This window comes from Leuciscus leuciscus (assembly GCF_965113295.1).
Source record: "Leuciscus leuciscus genome assembly, contig: SUPER_11_unloc_7, whole genome shotgun sequence".
Classification (NCBI taxonomy): Eukaryota; Metazoa; Chordata; class Actinopteri; order Cypriniformes; family Leuciscidae; genus Leuciscus; species Leuciscus leuciscus.
Window position 1 is genome coordinate 347,907 of NW_028118540.1, and position 18,617 is coordinate 366,523.

Sequence of the window (18,617 nt, forward strand, 5' to 3'; positions counted from 1 at the left end):
AATTGAATACATATTTTAACATATTTTAAGTTTGCAGTGGCTTCATAAATTAATGAAAAATATAAAAAAACAAAGTACACCGGATGCACATTTCTTTGTTCTTCATTTTCTAGAACTAGTTTAAGAATCTTGCTGTATTTATATGTAATTAATTAAGAGAAAGTACACCGCCATCTTATTCTGACGAAAGTGACTTGAATGCACTGCCGTCGTAAACACGACTTCCCAGGAGGACTTATAGATGATGACGTCACCGGGGGGGCCAACTTCACGCAGTGATTGACAGGGGGGGAGGGGGCGGGGCCAACTTCACACAAGGCTTGTTCGACTTCATGCAGGTCTGCGCAGACCGATCGGCGGCTGACTTGAAGCAGTGCATGCCGGTTAGAAATTTTGTCCGACTTGATAAAGTGCCGACGCCATGTGACTGTGACGTATGCCATCAAAGTACCGCGAGAGCGATTCGAGAGTAGCCGGAGAACTCAGCCAGCGCAGCTTCTCAAGAGCGGCTGCACGAGCTCTGATGACGACACAGCTGTTCCACGATTGGCCGGATTCACCGCATGACAACGATCACGTGTGTTTCGTGTTTATTCGAAAACCTTTAGTTCCTCTAAAGCTCACAAATCAGTTTTTTATAACAGTAAACACTCTTTTCATGTAGTTGCGATGTTATATTGTGTCATGTTTATCAAATTAAAACTGATTAAAAAACGTAGACTCCACTTCATTGATAGAAGTTTATGTTGAACTTTATTCTTGTTCAAACAGACGCTGTATGAAGCAGTACATAAAGTATAAAGTTTATTTCACTTCAGCTGTGGTAAAGTATGCAAACACCACGTGAGCGGTCACTACGGGAACCAGAAAGTGTCCGACTTCACGTGTCCATTTGCAGCTCCTCCCCGCCTGCACTCGACTACTCTCAAGAAGTCCTCTCTGCAGCCTGTAGCACGATGACGTATAGCTGGATCAGATCCAACACGTACTGGACACTGTTACGCGCATGCGCGGTGGTGTGTTTGGGTGACGTCATATATGCATGCGCACTAGAAGAGAGTTGATCAGTGATGATTTTTTTTTTTTTTTGCTTGTCCTGCAGACACTGAACAGCAAATTAAGAGGAACCTTATGTACAGATCACTGTGGAAAAATTTGCCATTAACGAAGGAACTCTTACCAGACAAAATATCTTAAACCATTTTTTTTCTTTCTTTTTTTTGGACATCTGACAAGATTTCTTTTCTTGATGCTGTTATTATTTTTGCATTTTCCCTTGAATGTGTACTGGTATGTTAAGTTGTTTACAGACCATATTTTATTGTAGCTTTAGGATTAACATTACAGAGACAATTACTTGACTAATTTTTGCTTCCACTCAACAGCAAATATGACCTGAATAAAATAAAATGGCTTAATTTTAAAATGTTCTGTATACACGTATAAAAAAAATATATAATACTTGCGGTGACCACATGCTATTAATCCATCAAATTTAGGTTTAAAATCATGTGATTTAAAATGTTGTAAAATGTACTATTTTGTAGAGAGAAACTAGGATAACTTAAGCATCACATTTATGTAAATAATTATTCATCAGTACTACTACTACACAGGTTAGAACGGTTAGATGGGGCGGGGCCAACTTCACTTCCGGCGCTGCACTGTGGCGACGAGTGCCTACAGCACGTCTGAAATGTTTGTTTGTTTTATGGGTTATATGTAAGCGTTTTTCATCACATAAACCTCGAACTACACGCTTTGAAAGTTTGGTTGTTAAGTCAGAAGCGAGCCAACAAAGTCAAGATGCGTTTTGTGACGCAGTTTTTGTCTATCGTCCTGGCGATTCACCTGTTGCTGTTAACAGTCCTTTCACTGAGTCGGGGAAGCTATGCATCGGCCGCCGCCACAACATATGGGATTTTACATTATACCCGGGATCAACTCTGGCAACTAAGGGATCTGCATAGCGGAAACTTTCCAGTCGATCTGCCAGATGAGTGTACACGGACATCCACATCACCGAGGAAAAGAGGCCGGCGAGGAGGCGTACGGCGTAGAGTTCGCGCACGGGGGAGCAAGCCACCTCTACCTACGGTCATCCTGGCTAACAACCGCTCCTTGGTGAAGCAACTTACGGAACTACGGAACGCTGTGAGGAACCTCTCAGAGTATCGGGAAAGTTGTCTGTTGTGCTTCACGGAAACATGGCTTAAAGACACGACTGATAACTCAACACTCAGGATCACAGGGTTTAGCGACCCGATTAGACTGGACCGTGATGCACAGGTAACCGGCAAAAGAATGGGAGGGGGGGTGTGTGTTTATATAAATGAGCGATGGTGTAAAAACTACACAGTAAGAGACTCCCATTGCTCGGAGGATATTGAGCTATTGTCGCTGTCGGTAAGACCTTACTATCTACCTAGGGAATTTGGTCAGGTGTTTGTCACTGTGGTATATATTCATCCCCGCGCTAATACCAGTCCCTCCAGAAAAACGCGGAGTTTTTTAGTGATTGTTGCGGGCAAAAATCCTTGATTATGCGGCAAGATTTCTTAAAAAATGCGATGGAATATGCGGGATATTTATGCAATTTTATGCGATGAAATTGCGGGAACTTGCGAAAATTGCGGGAACTTGCGAAAATTGCGGGAACTTGCGAAAATTGCGGGAACTTGCGAAAACTGCAGTTTGATGAAAAAGAGAAAAAAAAAAGTGATTGCCCAACACCAATTACATTAATAGTGTAATAAATGTCTTCATTTTAGTTTGAATGGGAAAGACGAGGTGTAGGCTATTCACCCTGCTTAGGGGGATGCGATGCAAAAGCAAAAGCATGTTCCTCTCTCCACTCTAAGCGTTCTTTTATCACTCCGCTCATGATCCACTCCGGGTTTTCCAGTCCCGCTCACGGAAAAACTGCTCCATGTTCACTCATTTTTAAGAAAGTTACAGAAAACAACTTCTACAAACAATTTTAATTTGCCAACATTTGATTATAATAAATAAAAGTGCATGACGTGCAAATCAGATAACAATCAAGTGCAATAAACATGTTTTGTCAGGGCATCACTCCCGAACCAGCATCAACACTCCATTTTCAACATCTGCTTAACTTACTCCTTCACACCACAGACACGTCTTTTTGCCTTCTGTGTCTGACGTGATTTAACTTCTCCCCAGTTGTTCCATGAAAACATGCAAAGCACGGCCTGCGGTGTAAGATACGACCGGATTTTTGTGAAATAGGCCTATCGCGGGGTTTGCAGCTTTTCAATGATGTCGCGTAATTACGTCACTTCATAACGTTCCCATGGCAACAGGGGAAATGGCTGCGCTTGTGTGAAGTAAACCCAACATTTGTCAACTTTCTGCTAAGATATATATGTGACTTTTTGCAACGAAAATGCGGGGATTATGAAATCATGCAAGCCCGCATATTTTGCACGCGGAAATCTGCAATTTATGCGGCAAAAGTGCGGCGTATTTAAAAAAATGCGCCCCCCGCATAAATATGCGGACTTTGGCTGATTATGCATGGAATCATGCGATCGCATAATCGCGTTTTTCTGGAGGGACTGTAATACTAAGGTCGCGGCAAATAGGATATACGACACAATGGCTAAACTAGAAAACATGGCACCTGATGCACCGAAGTTTGTGCTCGGAGACTTTAAAGGGTTAGTTCACCCAAAAATGAAAATTCTGTTAGTAATTACTCACCCTCATGTTGTTCCAACCGTGTAAGACCTTCGTTCATCTTCGGAACACAAATTAAGATATTTTTGATGAAATCTGAGAGCTGATAACTTCTCCGTAGGCTGCTAGGTGGCCCAAACTTGCTGGCCCAGAAAAGTTATTAAAGAGATCGTTAATATAGTCCACGTGACTACAGTGGCTCAATATATCAAGCGACGAGAATACTTTTTGTGCGCAAAAACAAACAAAAATAACGACTTTATTCCACTATTCATTTCCTTTTCTCTGGGCCTCGTAAGTGTTTTTGCGCAGCGCGTCTGTGTTACACGTCACCACGTAGGCTCACTATTGGCCGACGCTGGTCATGTGTGTGACGCGCAGCGCAAAAACACTACGCGAACCAACTAGTGGCCCAGAGAGAAGGAAATGAATAGTGGAATAAAGTCGTTATTTTTGTTTGTTTTTGCACACAAAAAGTATTCTCGTCGCTTGATATATTGAGCCACTGTAGTCACTTGGACTATATTAACGATCTCTTTAATAACTTTTCTGGGCCAGCAAGTTTGGGCCACCTAGCAGCCTACGGAGAAGTTATCAGCTCTCAGATTTCATCAAAAATATCTTAATTTGTGTTCCGAAGATGAACGAAGGTCTTACGCGGTTGGAGCAACATGAGGGTGAGTAATTACTGACAGAATTTTCATTTTTGGGTGAACTAACCCTTTAATGGATGCTCAATCAAAAGCGTATTGCCCAATTACTATCAATAAGTCGAATGCCCGACAAGGAGGGATAAAACACTCGATCTATGCTTTGGGAATATTAAAGACGCTTATAAGGGCTATGCAAAACCACCCCTCGGAGACTCGGATCACAATGCAATCCAGCTTGTCCCGCAGTATTAACAAAAGCTCAAGACCAGCAAACCGGAGATAAAGACAGTTAAACAGTGGACTAATGAGTCTGTTGAACGCCTTCGAGGCTGTTTTGATTGTACTGTGTGGGACATTTTCGTGCACACTAGTAAGAATTTGGAAGAGTTGACTTTAGTGGTGACTGACTATATTCGGTTCTGTGTGGACTGTATAATCCCAGAAAAAACTTTTAGGGTATTTCCAAATGACAAACCCTGGGTAAATAAAGAATTAAAAGTTGCACTGCACAGGAAAAGGAGAGCTTTTGAGCAGGGAGACAGGCTTAAAATGAAAGCAATTCAGAAGGAGATTAGACAGATAACAAATGACTGTAAACAGAAATATAAACGGCAGATTGAGGTGAACATGAGGGGGAATAACCTGAAACATGCATGGCAAGGGATGTATACAATGATAGGGAAGGAAGAGAAGAAAAGGCACATAGATGCAAATGGAGATGATCAAGCATTTGCAAATGAACTGAATGGTTTTTATGCACGGTTCGAAACATCAGACTTTCTCCTGGAGCGTGATGCCATTAGACAGCAGTTACAGTATGGTACTCCTCCAACTATTACAGCGGATGAGGTGCGTAGAGTTTTTAATAAAATTGATTCTAAAAAAGCACCAGGCCCAGATCAAATAAGTGGTAGGGTTTTGCAAATGTGTAGTGAACAACTTAGCCTCATTTTCTGCCAGCTTTTTCAAAAGTCATTAGATACACATTACATTCCTAAAGCCTGGAGGTCCTCGCTCATAGTACCAGTACCTAAGGTAGCAAGACCAGCTGATTTAAATGATTATCGTCCAGTCGCCCTAACATCAATCGTGGTGAAGAGCCTAGAGAGAATTGTTCTGAGACATATTCTAAATGATGTGCAATGTAATATCGACCCTTTACTGTTTGCCTATAGAAACAAGCGGAGCACAGATGATGCCCTTCTGTATATGCTCCATAATATCTATTGCCATCTGGATAAGCCCAAACGATATGTCCGGGTTCTCTTTATAGATTTTTCCTCCGCCTTCAACACCATCAGGCCCCACATTATGATGGAGAGGCTGGGGCAGTTAGGGGTAAATCCTAACATTATAAGGTGGGTTGAGTCCTTTCTGACGGAGAGAACACAGTGTGTTAGGGTAAATGAGGCTGTGTCCTCCCCGATTATGACCAATACAGGATCCCCACAGGGCAGTGTCATCTCACCAGTATTGTTCACTCTTTACACAGGGTTTCCGCGGAGTCATAAAAAGTCATAAAACGTCTTAAATTTAAAAATCAGAATTTTAGGCCATAAAAAGTCATAAAAACGTCCGGATTTTCCATACAAGGTCATAAATTTCATTTAGCCACGTCTTAAATTGATATGCTCGTTCACTCGTTGGTTCTACCATTGCTTTTTCCCCCTGAAAATGCGCTGGCGGCATAATGTTAAATGCACAGGTTAAATGCGCCAAAAGCGGAACGCTCATTTGAAACGCGCGCCACACGATGCATTTACCCGCTCGGCTCCAAGTCCAAACGGCAGCGCAGCGCGAGCTCAATAGAACTGATGCGTTTACTCTGATCGGTCTCGGTCACAAGATCCAGTGAGAAGTGCTTGAATTCAGCGAAGAACACACTGTCTCAGTGATTTAAACCAGTTTAAAGGCAGATTGAACAGCGCTGACCAACAGGAGAAACTCTGCACAACGATACAGTCTGAAGGCTTTTCCGTCTACAATCTCCCATCATTTATCATGGATTTACTGTAACGTTAGCCTAGTAATATTAACTGCACCATGTGGGATATACATATTGAATTTTATTATATTATTAGTGCTGATAATGTATTAAAGGACTAATGGAATATTTACAGTATTTAATAATGTATTTAGGCTACTGTTTTTCATACATTTCCTGAAGATATGTGCCATCAAAGTTAGGCAACACAAACCTGTTTCAAGACTTGGCCCCTATTAGCACGTGCAGAAACTAAGTAATTATTTTCCCAATAAAGATATTTATTTTGTTAAGGACAAATGACAAATGTTTGAATGTCCTACCTCAGATTTGTGAAATGTTCACCTGTTTTAGCAAGTGTTTGTCATTATATTTTCTGACAATAAAGAGTAAAGTTAGTTTAAAACCACAATTAAAGCTCTGGTTTCTACAACTTTCACTTAGAAGCAACAGTCTGCCTTTAAACTTGAAAGAAATAAAGATTTGACATTTATCGTGATAATTATCGATATTGACTAATATAAAATTAATTTTTGGCCATATTGCCCAGCCCTAACTGAAATCTCCCGGTCTATCACAATGGGAAAGTGTACATTTAACGAGCCATGGCTCAAAGATGGTGTGTTTAGTAGTTGGCTCAAGCCTGTCGCAAATAATCAGTATCAAGCATATTGCACACTGGGTAAGAAGGCGTTGGAGCTGTCTTTAGGCATTTAAATAATACATCTTGTTACTTTCAATGAAAGTCAATTAAAAAAAAAACTTTTGAAAGGAATTTTAATGATTTTTCGTAATTCGTGTAGGTCATAAATTTCAATCATAATGGTCATAAAAAGGTCTTAAAAAGTCTTAAATTTGACTGACCAAACCCTGCAGAAACCCTGTTACACTAATGAGTGTAGAAGTAATACACCTGAGCATCTTACAATAAAATTTGCAGATGATACAGCAATAGTGGGGTTAATACAGAATAGTGATGAGACCAACTACAGGGCCTGGGTGGATCAATTTGCAGATTGGTGTAGGTCCAGCTATCTTCATCTAAATATAAAGAAAACAAAGGAAATAATAATAGATTACAGAATTGGGAGCCAGCCCCATCAGTGTTTGGTTATAAATGAAGAGGATGTTGCGATTGTAGCCGAGTACAAGTACTTAGGGACAATAATAGATAATAAGTTGCAATGGAACAGTTATACTATAAAAAGGGGCTGCAGAGGCTGCATTTTATGCGGAGACTAAGACAATTTAGAGTGGATAGTGATATGATGTTACTTTTTTATCACTCATTTGTGGAGAGCATTCTACTTTTTTGTTGTGTTGCCTGGTATTTCTCTTTGTCAGTGACCAATAAAAACAGACTGAGCAAGATAGTTAACTTGGCTAGCAAGGTTGCAGGGAAAAAACTAGACAGTATGGCTATTACCTGTGAAAGAAGGGTGTTGAAGAAAGGTCAAGCAATTAATAGAGATATGTCACACCCCCTACACCAGGCATATGAGGTGTTGCCATCAGGGAGGAGGATTAGGTTACCCTCTTTCAAAACTAATCGAGCCAGTAAGTCATTCATTCCAACTACATTACACTTATGAATAAGAACTTACCTGCAGGACAGCACTTTAAATAGCATCATGCACTTTCTTTCCAGCTTGACTGTTACAGTATGCACAACTGCACTTTATTATCCTAGTTATGTGTAGTGGGGTTTGAGTCTTCTGTCCTGATGTTGTGTATGGGTGTGGGTGTGGTAGGGTGGGGGTGTTTGGGGAGAGGGAAATGTTGTTGTATATTTTGTTTGGAATTCTGTCTTGTCAACTGTCTTGTTGTCTTATGTATAAATGTATCAGACGTACTGTATGGCAGGGGTTCCCAACCTTTTTTTGTCTGAGACCCCCTTTTTGAAAATCATATTTCATATGTTACAAAAACAGCATTTTTCCACCTTAGAAACATTGCTAAGCTACGTAATATGCTATCAGTTTCTGATGCAGAAAAGTTAGTTCATGCATTCATGACCTCGAGACTGGATTACTGTAATGCTTTATTAGCTGGTTGTCCTGCATCCTCAATAAACAAGCTACAGTTAGTCCAAAATGCCGCCGCTAGAGTTCTTACTAGATCAAGAAAATATGATCATATAACACCGATTTGATCATCACTGCATTGGTTACCTATAAAGTTCCGTATTAATTATAAGGTATTGCTACTGACTTATAAAGCCCTAAACGGCTTAGCTTCAGTCTATTTAACGGATCTTTTATCACCCTATAATCCATCGCGCTCTTTAAGATCACTAAATTCAAGGCTTTTGGTCATACCTAGGATATCCAGAACCACCAAAGGAGGGAGAGCATTCTCACATTTGGCTCCAAAACTCTGGAATAGTCTTCCTGATACTGTTCGTTGCTCAGACTCGCTCTCCCAGTTTAAAACTAGATTAAAGTCGCATCTCTTCAGCCAGGCATTCATATAATCCTACAGTTCAAACTACAATCCGGCCTCTAGCTCATAAATGCCAGAGGAGAACTGGCCCCCGACTGAGCCTGGGTTCTCCCAAGGTTTTTTTTTTCTCCATTAGGTCACCTGATGGAGTTTTAGGACATCATTAGGTCACCTGATGGAGTTTTAGGACATCATTAGGTCACCTGATGAAGTTTTTCGTTTCCTTGCCACTGTTGCCTTTGGCTTGCTCAGTTTGGGATATTTTGGGGATATTTAATTTAATTTTATCAATCAATAAATTCCTCTTGAAACAAACTTTGTTGTATTATTTTAATTTAATACTGTGAAGCTGCTTTGATACAATCTGTATTGTGAAAAGCGCTATACAAATAAACTTGACTTGACTTGACTTGACTTTTACCCAAGAAAATATTTTAGGGCCCCCCTTCACATTTAATGATATTATCGCTCTTGTAAGCTTGCAGCAAGGATGACAAAATATGTTGTTTTCAAATAAACGGTATGTTTACTATAAACAGATATGTTTATGCACAAATAATAGCCTATAATATTGAAAATACAATAACAAAAACATTAGTAGGCCCTTTGTAATTTAAAAATGTAAGCCTAGGAGTAGCCTATAAATTTGCCCTATTTTAAATGCAATAACAAAAATATCAGTATTCACACCTGTGTGTAGGTAAAAAAAGAATGAATATAGGCTATTACTAAATGACTTCTGTCTGGGGCCTCAATACTTGCATGTTATTTGTGAGGCTTTATCAATGTGAGGCTTTATTTTTGAGGCTTTTGGCGCTATAGCGAGTGATAATAAACTTGTGTTTATTAACAGAATAATGCGTCTTTCGGAAGAACATTGTAGCCGGAACTACTTCTCTCTCTGTGTGCGTCTATGACGAGTCACGCAGGTACTGGGCTACTCCGCAGCGGCAGCGATCCGAACCAGGGTAAAATAGTCCCTATGTAATCACTTATTATAGGTGTACCATAGTGATTCAGGATAAGACAAAAACACTGCAAAATGGATTCATGATGAACTCGCTCATTATATAAATTTTGAACAGAAAAAAAGTTAAGGACTTTTATTTAATGCAAATTGCTCAAAACTTTTCAAAATATGACGCGACCCCCCACAGAGCTCGGTGAGGCCCCCTTGTGGGCCGCGACCCCCCTGTTGGAAACCGATGCTGTATGGTGTAGAACAAATTTCCGAAAGGATAAATAAATCTCTCTCTCTTCACACAGTGATTGACAGGGAGGGAGGGGGCGGGGCCAACTTCACACAGTCATTGACAGGGAGGGAGGGGGCGGGGCCAACTTCACGCAGTGATTGACGGCGGAATGCATTTTCAATTTGCACATTGAATTTTGCTTCATTCATTGCGGGACATTTAATGAAAATGCAATCGCAAGTGTCTTAACTGTGGGTGTAAATGCAATTAAGAAAAATAACATTTGAATGATCATTTTGCTACATTATTTGTTTGAACATGTTAAACAGTGACTTTTTATCTCACAATTCTGACTGTTTTTCCCCTCAGAATTGCAAGGTATAAACTCGGAATTCTGACTTTTTCTTGCAATTGCTATTTATGTCACGCAATTGTGAGTTTGGCCCTGTCACAAATGGCACCCTAAACACCGCACTTGTCGAGTCCGCACTTTCCTGACGTAACGCCGCTTTGACTGTCGTGAACAAGTCTGCTGCGGAGCTCGCTTCAGTGCGCATTTAGAGCACATATCGACCGCAGAGGGGCGCTCGTGAGTACCCTTCTGAAACCTAAAACTACTAAATGGGACACCCTATGGACTTAATGGGCACGCAGAAGCCATTGTAAGTCTACAAGACTGAAAGTGAGGTGTGCCATTTAGGACAGGGCCTTTATATCTCGGTGAGTGGATTCTGACAAAATGAAACACCTCTGATTGGCTGCGTTCAATAGACCAACAAACATGACTGTGATTGGCTACATTTCTCACCGCTGTAAAAACATTTGACGTTCTCCAGAGCTCAAACACAAAAACACACTTGAGAGTTTGCCAGTATGATATTATTACAGAATCAACTGAGGATGATCTTGCATTCGCTTGAGAGTGCTTATATTTAAATTTGACTTTGTGATGTTTTTTACTATTTTTTTAATTTAACAAATTATTTGTGATCAAGCATTAATTGGCGGACCCCTGCAGTACGGCTGCGGACCCTTGTGTTAAACTGATCTGATCTGAACTGAGAGTGAAGAGTGTCATTGTTCTCTACAGGTTGAGTGATTGTGGAGTCACAGATGAAGGTTGTTCTGCTCTGGCTTCAGCTCTGAGATCAAACCCCTCACACCTGAGAGATCTGGGTCTGTCTGGGAATAAACTAGGAGATTCAGTTCATCTGCTCTCTGCTGTACTGGAGGATCCTCACTGTAAACTGGAGAAACTGGGGTAAGATGAACTCTCTGATAAACGCATATTTTGTCCTTGGTAAATATATTATGTATTAGTTATTTAATAGTTTTTAACTTTTTTACTCAATGATCACCAACTTTGCTTGTTAAACTCTAGCTTGTTTTCGGGTCTGAAGAAGGAGTCCAACCAAACAATTACACATCCACACAACACAAATGAGAGACAAATGAATACATTTTATTGAGAGCTCATTTTCTGTACAATTATAGTTTGACCAGGAAAACCAAAACCAGTATTTTATGTGTGATTCATAGACACTCAGTTAAACAATAAATTACAAGTGATTCTTACTTCAGTCCAAATGCACAATAAATAAATATTCAGTTAAATCAGTGAACATCACAGGTGAGCCAATGCTTGATTAAACATGCTAATCCTAAAACATAAATGTTCTCCCCAGTATATACAGTACTGTGCAAAAGTCTTAGGCATGTTAATACCCCCCCCCCCCCCCCCCCCCCAAAAAAAGATGGTTTTAAGTCAGTTATTTATATATTTTGCTGTAATGTGTCAGTAGGAAATATCAGTTTAGATTTCCAAACATTCTTTTTGCCATTAATTGTAATAATCCAGTGAGATTTGTGTATGCACAAGGAATCTGACAACAGCCGGTATGATCTGATCTCACCATCATCGAGTCCGTCTGTGATTACATGAAGAAACAGAAAAATGATTAACATGCCTAAGACTTTTGCACAGTACTATATAGTATATATATATATATAATTACTCCACATCACAAACAAGACAAAACATTACACAAATACACAAAGTATAAATGTTATATTAAAACAACAGTGTTTTTGAACTGACAGAGTTACAACACCCACAGACTTCCATAGGAATCGAGGAATGCGGAAGTAAAGTTTTGTATTGCAGTAAATACCATTACAATAAGACAAAACAAAACTATAATAAATGTCCTAAAGAACAGAGCACAATATAAAAAAGGAAAAATAAATAGAAAAAAAATAATAATATCAGGGACAAAAAGGTTTCTAATAATTACAATTTCTTTAATAAATTGATTAATCTTCCACTTTTCAATGTTGACATTCTCTGATCCTCTTCGGTTTAAAAATGACCGAACACTTTTTTTAATTTAATTGTTTTGCTTCATCGTAATAGGATGACACTTGGTGACGTTTGTTGTATTAGCTTTGTGAACACACACAAAATAATCATAGACATGATTCGGATATGGTAAAGGGTCGTAAAAAAAAAAAGTGTCACACTTGGTTCCTTCAAAAATGACCGACAGGAAATGAATGGGAAATACGAAAACTCAGAGAAACTTTTGGTGGTACAAACTACAAATCAGCCGCTGTGCAGAAAAAAAGTGCACAGCAATGAAACACACACACACACACACACACACACACACACACACACACACACAGAGACACACAGAGACACACAGAGACACACAGAGACACACAGAGACACACAGAGACACACAGAGACACACAGAGACACACAGAGACACACAGAGACACACAGAGACACACAGAGACACACAGACACACACAGACACACACAGACACACACAGACACACACAGACACACACAGACACACACAGACACACACAGACAGACACAGACACAGACACACACAGACACAGACACAGAGAGAAATGAACTGGTAAGACTGCAACAGTACATTTTGAGAATATGCGTAATAAAATCAATAAATGAAGAAAATACAAAAGAGACTCTCTCGCTCAAACACACACACACACACACACACACACACACACACACACACACACACACACACACACACACACACAATAATTGTTTGGTCTTATTTTAGCCTAATAGGTGTTCCTGATATCTGTTGCATATGCAACAATACATAAAATAATTACAGTTTGTATGTACATAGTTAAAATAATATTTATTATTATAATTCAATTTTTATTCCTGTTTTTTAACCTACAGTTTGATAATGATTGTTTGCTGTTGTTATTTTATTGTTTTTGCTGTTAGATCATAATTGCTGTTCCCTTCTGAAGTTTTATTACCATTTATAGAATTAAACTGAATAAAATACCAATTAATTGCTAAATGTCTGTATAAAGTGTTTTGAATTATCACTATCCATCCCTTATTTTGTTAGATTTTTTTAATGATCAAATACTGATTAACAAAAATGCTTGCATTGTGTTCCTTTTCTAACCAAACATTATTGTTTGATTGTAATCATAATGCAAAACCTGATACTTATGTAACAAAAATATCTAAACCTTAAAAAAAATAGTCTTTAAGAATGTCTAAATATATATCTAAATAAAAAATAAAAAAAACTAATAAAATGGAGAAATCATGTCTAAAAAAAACAATGGGAATCAAAAAGCCTCTCTATGTATTTATATAGGGAGCAACAGTACAGCCTACAGGCGGTTACACGACATTACACAAGTTTTTACTTTTTAACGCCACTGGATGACGCTTTTCTCACTTCAAAAAAAGGATTTTAAAGGCCTGCACTAATGTGACATGTTGCATTTATTGAAAAATAATAATAATAAAAATAAAAATATGAATTCTAATGGAACAAAATGCTCATACATTTTTTTTTAGTAGTACCATAGAAACCTTTCTAAATTCGAAATAATAATAAAAAAATATTATTGAACAAAAATATGACTGAATTATAAGATTGTATTAGATTGCTACGAAACTATTAATTAGCAATAGCATATATTAGCATGCTAAATGCTAAGCATGAAATCCAATTGTAATATAAGTAATAAACATATTAGAATTATTTATATATTTTTAAATGGCCATTAATGGATCGTTATTGGACAAATATTTAGAAACAAAAAATATCTTCAAAATATTAAATTAATATTATTGAACCAAAATATAGTACATTTAATTGATAAAGTTACACTTCAGGTGTTATTAATGTTGTCTCTTTATCACTCCATAGTTACAGCACTGCATGGTATTTGTCCCTCAGTTTCTCCTCAAGTTCATGGGCAATCTTTAATAAAATATAAATTTTACACACTATTTACACAGCGTCATTGTTCTCTACAGGTTGAAATATTGTGGAGTCACAGATGAAGGTTGTTCTGCTCTGGCTTCAGCTCTGAGATCAAACCCCTCACACCTGAGAGATCTGGATCTGTCTGGGAATAAACTAGGAGAATCAGTTCATCTGCTCTCTGCTGTACTGGAGGATCCTCACTGTAAACTGGAGAAACTGGGGTAAGATGAACTCTCTGATAAACACATATTTTGTCCTTGGTAAATATATTATGTATTAGTTATTTAATAGTTTTTAACTTTTTTACTCAATCACCAACTTTGCTTGTTAAACTCTAGCTTGTTTTCGGGTCTGAAGAAGGAGTCCAACCAAACAATTACACATCCACACAACACAAATGAGAGACAAATGAATACATTTTATTGAGAGCTCATTTTCTGTACAATTATAGTTTGACCCGCAGGAAAACCAAAACCAGTATTTTATGTGTGATTCATAGACACTCAGTTAAACAATAAATTACAAGTGATACTTACTTCAGTCCAAATGCACATTAAATAAATATTCAGTTAAATCAGTGAACATCACAGGTGAGCCAATGCTTGATTAAACATGCTAATCCTAAAACATAAATGTTCTCCCCAGTATATACAGTACTGTGCAAAAGTCTTAGGCATGTTAATACCCCCCCCCCCCCCCCCCCTATATTAAAACAACAGTGTTTTTGAACTGACAGAGTTACAACACCCACAGACTTCCATAGGAATCGAGGAATGCGGAAGTAAAGTTTTGTATTGCAGTAAATATCATTACAATAAGGCAAAACAAAACTATAATAAATGTCCTAAAGAACAGAGCACAATATAAAAAAAGGAAAAAGAAATAGAAAAAAAATAATAATATCAGGGACAAAAAGGTTTCTAATAATTAACATTTCTTTAATAAATTGATTAATCTTCCACTTTTCAATGTTGACATTCTCTGATCCTCTTCGGTTTAAAAATGATTCATCTTGCTTCATCTGAATGGGATGACACTTGGTGACGTTTGTTGTATTCGCTTTGTGAACACACACAAAATAATCATAGACATGATTCGGATATGGTAAAGGGTCGTAAAAAAAAAAGTGTCACACTTGGTTCCTTCAAAAATGACCGACAGGAAATGAATGGGAAATACGAAAACTCAGAGAAACTTTTGGTGGTACAAACTACAAATCAGCCGCTGTGCGGAAAAAAAGTGCGCAGCAATGAAGGAGTGACGCAAATAAGACCCCCCCCCCCCCCCCCCTCTCTCTCTCTCTCTCTCTCTCTCTCTCTCTCTCTCTCTCTCTCTCTCTCTCTCTCTCTCTCTCTCTCTCTGTGCGCATGTGCGGCGTGTTTGTGGGGAGCGCGTGAGCAAGGAGTGTGTGGAGTTGCTGAGTGAGTTGAACTTTTCCTTTCTGAGTTTATTTATTTTGAATATTGCTGTAAGTTAGAGGAGAAGGTGTTATAGTGGCTATTTTTGTCAGTTTATCTGATAAAGATGGGCTCAAATTCCGATGGATTTTCCTGTTTGTCTGCTCGGCACGCGTGCAAGTGCATGCCGTCAGATGAGTCTGTGTCTATTGAGAGTGTTTTGGTCGCTATTGGTCGAGAAATAGGTGCACAAAACATAATGTCCGCTTCAAGAATGAATAAAGCAATTGTCGTTTTTCTGAAGGAAATCGAAATGGTTAGTCAATTGGTGGAGTGTGGTTTAACTGTTTGTGTTTTAACTGTCTGTTTTATGTATTTGTTCCAATTTGACCTTTGTCTAGTCTTTCTAAAAGAGTGATGTTGTCAAACGTACCTCCGTTTATTTCTGATAAAGCGCTCGAGTCTATCTTAGCTCGTTATGGAAAATTGGTTGGGCAGATTAGAATGATTCCTCTAGGACTGAAAAATCCAGAGTTGAAACATGTCATGTCTTTCAGACGTCAGGCTCTGATGATATTAAGCGCTGAATTTGAAATGCTTGATGTGTCTGTTAAATTGACAGTGTTTGGTAAGGACTATACAATATTTATCACTACTGAGACTATGAAATGCTTTGTTTGCGGAAAATACGGCCATATTAAAACAGGTTGTCCTGTTGTGAAAGAGGCTCAAAGCGCAAAGAATGGTTCAGTGCAAGATTCAATTGTTTTGGAGAATAACGAGTTGGTTAAACCGACTATAGAAAGCGCTGCAGTTGATTTGAATGCGGAAATTGACGCGTCTACTGAAATGAGAGAACAGTTGCCTCAGGGTGGCAATATTGAGATTACAGAAACGGATGCGATCATTCCTGATGCTAGACAGAGTGGAATGAATGACCCTGTAGAGATTGTGGAGGAGGTAGAACAATCTGGAGAACAAGATGGGTCTAAAGTGAGGGATGTCTTGGATGAGGTGCAGGCATCAAATAGGGATATGTCCCAAAATGATGCTGAACCAATATCACAGGATGTTGACAGTGATCCGGATAGTGAGTGTTCAGACTTAATCACTGATGAATTGGATGAATTCAATTCTCAGGAAAGTACTGTTGGGCGATTAAAGAGGATCTGGTATTATAGTTTGGAACAGCTGGATGAATTCTTGAATGCTACAAAAAAACAGAGAAAACCAAAGATTGAAACGTATTTTCCTGATTTGAAGCTTTTTATTGATTCCTCTGCTATGGCTATGAAGAAAGCAACACTTGAGGAATTAGATCAGCCTAAGCGTTATCGTTTAAAAAAGTTTGTAAGTGCTGTCAGAAAAAGAGTAAAGAAAAGTCCTTAAAGAGGTAGCCTATTATGTATTGGAAATTACATCTATATTGGCATTTATTCATTTTATCTTTTTTCATCCTGATGGTATCCTTTAATATCGGATCCTTAAATATAAATGGATGTAGGGATGTACGAAAGAGAGTGACTTTATTTAAGTATTTACAACTTAAAAAAGCAGATGTAATTTTGTTGCAAGAGACTCATACTGATGCCTGTAATGAGACAGATTGGATAAATGAATGGGAGGGCAGTATTAGTCTTAGTCATGGTACGAACGTGAGTGCTGGTGTTGCGTTTTTATTCTCAAAGCGTGTTAAAGATAATCCAGTTTTCTTAGAAATAATACCAGGACGCCTTCTTAGAGCTGATTTAATAATAGGCAATAATAGTTTTTCTTTTTATAATATCTATGCTCCTAATATAGGAAGCGAGCGCTGTGATTTTTTTCTGAAACTTTCTGAAGAATTGTTGAAGTGTTCAGATGATAAGATTGTTGTTATAGGGGGTGATTTTAATTGTACGGTAGATCATAAATTGGATAGGAATCATGAACAGGGTTTTTCCTGCATAGAGAATTATGAGGCGGCCGCCTCCGTCAAATTTCGGGCCGCCTCCGTCTGTCGACAAAAACTCAAGACGGAATCACATGATTAGATACCTCTTTTCCACCGACACGATTCCGCAGCGGGTTCACGGCCGGGTTCCATTCCATTCTCAAACCGTTCTGCGCATTTCGACTGCATCAGAATAAGCACGAGCCCGGCCCTGGCCCGAGACGCTCAAGCACAAGTCCGACAGCTCATCAGAATTATCAGCCCGAGTCCGTTTTTTTTATTATTATTATTACACAGCGGCAGCCTGCCCTATTTGCAGCCATTAAAATAGGTCAGTTTTGTTAGTTATGTTTCTTTTCATTTCTTTATCATGTTAATTTAGACAAATGTTTTGGAGCATTTTTTTTTTAAATGAAGCCGAACCGACAGCGAGTATAGCCTACAACATGTTTGATCAATTTAGCCTCTCAAATCAACGCTAATAGGCTACTTTACTTGGCTACAATCCATAGATAGGCTATAAAACACTTCAAGCATATCACACAGACAGTTAATTTAACAAATGATTATTTATTAAACCACAGTGAGTAAAACAACTTTTTTTGAAATACTGAGGCAGGCTCAGGCTGCTCGAACCAGCGCTCGCAAACGAAAGGAGCAATAGCCTATCTAAACCAATTAAATTAAATAAACTTGCAGGTTATCTTACCTCAAAAATGCACGACAGAACATGGCCATTCTTTTTTCCAGTAGTTTCCAACAGTTAAACGAAAATAAAGTCCAATGAAACGGAAAGTTAGAGCAGTCTTTTACAGAGCATCGTGGAGAAAAAGAATAGCATCCACAGTGTAGCCTAAGGTTTTAACCCAGTCCTCCTCTCTTCTATCACTCTTCCCGCTGCGTTTTAAGTTGGCCATCTGCGATTTTTTCTCTTAATATTCTCCATTATTTGCACATGAGGTGAATCGTGGGTCGCGCTGATGGGAAACCTTCTGTGTGTGTGTGCGTGCGTGCGTGCGTATGTGTGTGT

At 38.7% G+C, this 18,617-nt stretch overlaps 1 pseudogene across 1 annotated transcript in view; it reads left to right on the top strand.

The window, feature by feature from the left end:
• The window catches only part of LOC309510275 (NACHT, LRR and PYD domains-containing protein 3-like), a 52,458-nt pseudogene that overhangs the window by 12,407 nt on the left and 21,434 nt on the right, over positions 1–18,617 (top strand). Inside the window, exons 3-4 of the transcript XR_014211624.1 lie at positions 11,065–11,235; positions 14,308–14,478. The product of XR_014211624.1 is annotated as an NACHT, LRR and PYD domains-containing protein 3-like (transcript). The remainder of the gene's footprint in view (positions 1–11,064; positions 11,236–14,307; positions 14,479–18,617) is intronic.